Below are 6,061 nucleotides of genomic sequence, written 5' to 3'. Positions count from 1 at the left end.
CATCTCAGAAATTCCAACCAGTATAAAATAACTTTAAAGCAACCATTATAACTATACTCAAGGACTGAAAATATACTTCAAATAAATGAATAAACAGGAAATTTCAACAGATAAATAGAAACTACAGAAAAGAATCAAATGAACATGCTAGAATTTAAAAATTCAATATCTGGATTTTTTAAAGGTCACTGGATAGGCTTAACAAGAGACAAGAGGTGACAGAGAGTCAACAAACTTGAAGATAGGTCAATAGAAGTATCCTACCTGTCCTCACTTCAGCAGTACATATACTAAAATTGGAACGATACAGAGAAGATTAGCATGGCCCTGCGCAAGGATGATATGCAAATTCGGGAAGCATTATAAAATAATTTTTAAATTTTTTAAAAACGAAATATCCTAGCTGAAGAATAGAAAAATAAAAAATGGTGAAATTTCAATGACCTATGGAGCAATATCAAAAGTTTTAACTTTGTATCATTGGAGTACTTGAAGGCAAGAAAAGATTAGGACAAAAAAGTTGTAGGCTAGGCCCAGTGGCTCACGCCTGTATTCCCAGCACTTTGGGAGGCCAAGGCAGGTAGATCACCTGAGGTCAGGAGTTCGAGACCAGTCTGACCAACATGGTGAAATGCCATCTCTGCTAAAAATATAAAAAATTAGCCGAGCATGGTGGTGCATGCCGTAATCCCAATCTCAGCTACTTGGGAGGCTGAGGCAGGAGAATCTCTTGAACCCAGGATGCGGAAGTTGCAGTGAGCCAAGATCATGCCCCTGAACTTTAGCTTGGGCAAAAAGAGTGAAATTCCATCTCAAAAAAAAAAAAAAAAAAAAAAAGTTTTGTGAAGAAATAATGATCATATTTTTAGTGCAAGTTATAAATTTATAGATTCAAGAAATTCAACAAACCCCAAGCAGGAAAAAATACAAAGAAAACCACATATAAATACATCAGACCAAACTGCTGAAAACCAAAGATAAAGAAAATATCATGATATCAGCCAGAGAAAATTTACACAATACATAACGGGGAACAATGATTTGAATGACTTCTGACTTCACATCAGAAATAATAGAGAACAAAAGACAACAGAAAAACAACTTTAAGCCCAGGCAACATGGTGAAACCCCGCTTCTACAGAAAAAAACACAAAAATTAGCCAGCATGGTGGTGCACACCTGTAGTCCCAGCAATTTGGGAGGTGAGGCGGTTAGGATCACTTGAGCCCAGGAAGTTGAGGCTGCAGTGAGCCATGATCACACCACTGCACTCCAGCCTGGGTGACAAAGTGAAACCCTATATCCAAAAAAAAAAGAAAAGTAAAACAAATTGTCAACCCAGAATTCTATATCCACGAAAATATACCTTAAGATGAATGTGTTGCTATGCAACAATTACCACAACCTAGTGGTTTTTAAATATGCACATTATCTCACAGTTTCTCTACATTAGAAGTCAGAGCCAGGAATCTGTTCTCACCTGGAAGCTGAACTGACAATGAATCGTCTTCTAAGCTCACTCAGGTTAGTGGCAGAATTTATTTCTTTGAGACTGTAAGACTGAGGCCATGCTGAGCAACTAGATGTTGCCTGAAATTTCTTGCCTGGTGGGCTCAGATAAGTTTTTGCAAGCCTCCATGCTCACAGCCAGTAAGTAAAAGAGACTCTAGAGTCAGCTAGCAAGACAGAGTCTTCTATAATGTACCATATCATGGCAGTGGCAACCTATCACTTTTGCCATATTCTATTGTTTAGAAGCAATTCACAAGTCCCACCCACACTCAAGGAGAGGAGATTATACAAGGATGTGAATACCAGAAGGTGGGGATTACTGGGGGTCACTCAAGTTCTGTCCACCACAATGAAGATGAAACAAAAACATTTTCAAATGAATGAAAACTAAGAGACTTCACTCAGCAGACCTGCACTACAAGAAACACTAAATGAAGTTCATCAAATGAAGGGAAGTGACACAGATGGAAACTCATATATCTTTAAGAAGTAGTGAAATCCCTGGTGTTTTGTGAAAAGGCCACCTATGCAAAGTGACACCCAAATACAGAAGGAGCCAAGAAGCCAAAGAATGAGGTTGACAAATCCAGTTTGTCAGTAGGAACTTATAGACAGAAGCATAGTCTTGGGTGGCAGCAAGAAAAATAGATTTCTGCACTGTTACTCCCCAGACCCAGGGCTTTTATACCAGAGGGCAAGAGTGTATGTGCTCTGTAGAGACAATTAAAGGTACCCTCCAGAAAGGCAAGACACTATAGGCATCATAGCCCATACTTTCTGCAGTAACATCAAGATAGACCTGTTGCTACACTAGGAATAGTAAGTAAAGTAGAAATTTTGCAGGCATTCCCAGAACTGGGGTTAAGCAGAAGTCAACATGGAAGATCAACATCCAAGATGGGGTCATTTTTTTCTCCACATCTGAAAATGTTAAACATGTTGCTGAGTGATATGGTTTGGGTCTGTGTCCCTGCCCAAATCTCATGTCAAATTATAATCCCCAATGTTGGAAGAGGGGCCTGTTAGAGGTGATTGGATCATGAGGGCAGACTTCCCCCTTGCTGTTCTCATGATAGTGAATGAGTTCTCATGAGATCTGGTTGTTCAACAGTGTGTAGCACCTGCCCCTTCCCTCTCTTCCCCCTGCTCTAGTCATGTAAGATGTGCCTCCTTCCTCTTCACCTTCCACCACGACTGTCAGTTTCCTGAGGCCTCCCCAGCCATGCCTCCTGTACAGCCTGCAGAACTGTGAGTCAGTTAAACCTGTTTTCTTTATAAATTACCCAGTGTCCGGTAGTTCTTTATAGCAGTGTGACAACAGACTAATTTAGTGAATATAAAACATTACATTCTCCTTAATTTCTAAATGCTTCTAACTCTTTAAAACAAAAATTATAACATTGTATTGTGGGAATTTTAATGTATTTATACATAATATGTATGAAAATATAGCATAAAGGTTGGGGGTAAATTGATGTGTATGGTTGTAAGGCTCTTAAATTTTGCGTGAAGTGGGTAAAATATTTAGATCTAAGTAGAATGTAGACTGTAAGTTAAGAATGAATATTGTAATCACTAAACAACCACTTTAAAACACATAAAGAGGTGTAGCTAAAATGCCAATTAACTAATTAAAATGGAGTTCTAACCCATAAGAAGGCAAAAAAAGATGAAGAGAGAAAAAAAGTATATATAAAACAAGTAATAAAATGGTAGACCTATATCAAATTATATCCATAATTACATTATCTATAAATGGACTAAACACTCCAACTAAAAAGCAGAGAAGGTAGGATTTTAAAAAATAACAAGGAGAATCTGTATCCCAACTACAAGAGATACACTTTAAATGTTACAATACAGATAGCTGAAAGGAAATAGTTGAAAAAAGATACATTATACAGCATCCAATCAGGGAATAAGAAAGCTAGAATAAGGGCTAGGTTAATTTCAAATGGAGTAGATTTTAAGACAGAGATAAAAAGGAACATTTCATGATGGTAAAATGGTCCATTTTCATCAAGAGAACAGAATTGCATCTAATGATAGAGCTTCAAAATGCATGAAGCAAAAATTGACAAAACCTGGACTCCCAATTCCAAAATGGCAGTGCAGAAGCAAGCCGTCTTCAATTCCCATCCCCCACAGAAAACCAAAAACAAGTATATAGCACCAAGATTATCACCAGCAATATACCATAACTCAAATATGAGGATGAGACAGTTCCTGGGACTATAAAGAAGTGAAAAAACTCTAAGCCAACAGTCAGAGGATCATCAGACTTCCATATCCATAATGCTCTGCCCTCCAATCTGCCCAGCACCAAATACATGGAAATCTTCCCCTGACTCACAGCTTCTACACTGGGAGCAGTAAGATTGAGGCGTTCAATCTATTTCCCTACCACCCTGAGTTATTTGGCAGGAGATCTGCCTCTGCCTCAAGTCACGGGAAGCATTGAGAGTGCCTAGAAAGAGAAATGTCCTGAGGACAGTCAGAGACAAATGGGAAAGGTAGGACTTAACTATCCCCAGCCTCTTAACTATCCTAGAAAACTCTGCTCTGGACGTTGGCCAAAGAGGATGCCAAATCAGAGTGGCTGTTCATCATCACCACATGGGAGGAGGTTCGTTTCACAGGTTCCCCATTCGCAAACCCCTAGAAAGCTTCCCACGCTGCCAGGCTATCCGTTGTGGAGCCTCCCCCGTTTGGGAACAGGCAGCAATCTGATTTACTACAACTGAGGCAAACTTGAGTTTAAGGCGCCATCTAGTGCCAAAAAGGAGGCAGTGACCTAGAGGGAAAAACAAAAGAAACATAATTAACAGGTAAATTACAAAGACTCTCTAAGCAAACATATCCCCCCAAAAAAACAAAACAAGTCAGACAGAGAAGACTGGAATAAATAACTAATCCTTCAATGCAAAGAAACAGACATTCATGCACAAGAAACAACACACACATGCATGGAGCACACATGCAGTCCCAGCTACTCAGTAGCCTGAGCTCAAGCCCAGGAGTTTGAGGCCACCTTGAACTATGAATATGTCACTGCACTCCACCCTGGGTGGCAGAACAAGACCCTCTGTCTCCAAAAAAAAAAAAAAAAAAAAAAAAAAAAAAAAAAAAAAAAAAAAAAAAAATCTCTCCTCACCAGAAAAAAAAAAAAAAAAAAAAAAAACCCAGGACTGTATGGATTCGCAGACCAATAATTCTACCAGATGTACAAAGAAGAACTAGTACCAATTCTACTGAAACTACTCCAAAAAACAGAAGGGGGGAACCCTCCATAACTCATTCTACAAAGTTATTGTCACTCTGATACCAAAGCCAGGCAAGGACACAACAAAAAAAGGAAAACTACAGATCAATATCCTTGATGGACACAGACACAAAAATCCTTCACAAAGTATTAGCAACCAAATTCAACAGCACATCAAAAAGATAATGCACCAAGAGCAAGTGGGTTTTATAGCAGGAATGCAAAGATGGCTCAATACATGCAAATCAGTAAATGTGACTGACCACATAAATAGGATTAAAAACAAAAACCAGACTATTATGTCAATAAATACAGAAGAAGCATTTGATAAGAGTCATCAGTCCTTCATGATAAAAACCCTCAACAAACTAGGCATAGAAGAAACATACCTCAAAATAATAAAAGCCATATAAAACAAACCCACAGTCAACATTATACTGAATGCGGAAATGTTCCCCCTAAGAACCGAAATGAGACAAGGATGTCTACTTTCACACTCTTATTCAACATCTGGATTTCCTAGCCAGAGCAGGCAAGAGAAATAAGAGGCATCAAAACTGGAAGATAGGAAATCAAATTATCTGTTTGCTGATTATATGATCTTATACCTAGAAAACCTTAAAGACTCCTCCAAGACATTCCTAGATTTGATAAATGAATTCAGTGAAGTTTTAGTATAAAAAAGCAACATATAAAAGCCAGTAGTATTTCTATATACCAATAGTGATCAAGCAGATAACCAAATCAAGAAGTCAAGCCCATTTACAATAACTACAAAAACAATACTTAGGAATACATTTTACTAAGGAGGTTAAATATCTCTATCTCTATTCAAAAAACTATAAAACACTGATGAAAGAAATTATAGATGACACAAACAAATAGAAAAATACCCCATGCTCATGGATTGAAAGAATCAGTATCATTAAAATTACCATACTGCCCAAAGCAATCAACAGACTCAATGCAATTCCTATCAAAATGCCAACATTATTTTTCACAGAATTAGAATAAACAATGTTAAAATCCATATAGATCCAAAAAAAAGAGTCCAAATAGCCAAAGCAATCCTAAGCAAAAAAATAACACTATCTGGCTTTAAATTATACAACAAGGCTACAGTAACCAAAACAGTATGGTACTGGCATAAAAATAGATACATTGACCAATGAAACAGAAAAGAGAACCCAGAAATAAAGCCACATACTGCTGATAACTTACCTTCAACAGAATCAACAAAAACGTACATTGAGGAAAGGACACCTTATTCAGAAAATGGTGCTGGAA

At 37.7% G+C, this 6,061-nt stretch overlaps 1 non-coding gene across 1 annotated transcript; it reads left to right on the top strand.

Moving 5' to 3' along the window:
• Positions 1 to 266: 266 nt before the first annotated feature.
• Positions 267 to 372, top strand: LOC126929974 (U6 spliceosomal RNA). The gene has a single exon (XR_007717400.1). It is a non-coding gene; the product is annotated as a U6 spliceosomal RNA (small nuclear RNA).
• Positions 373 to 6,061: the final 5,689 nt, after the last annotated feature.

The sequence above is a fragment of the Macaca thibetana genome, chromosome 10 (genome assembly GCF_024542745.1).
Source record: "Macaca thibetana thibetana isolate TM-01 chromosome 10, ASM2454274v1, whole genome shotgun sequence".
Lineage (NCBI taxonomy): Eukaryota > Metazoa > Chordata > Mammalia > Primates > Cercopithecidae > Macaca > Macaca thibetana.
The sequence above is the reverse complement of the archived record's forward strand: the minus strand, read 5'-3'. Positions and strand labels throughout refer to the sequence as shown.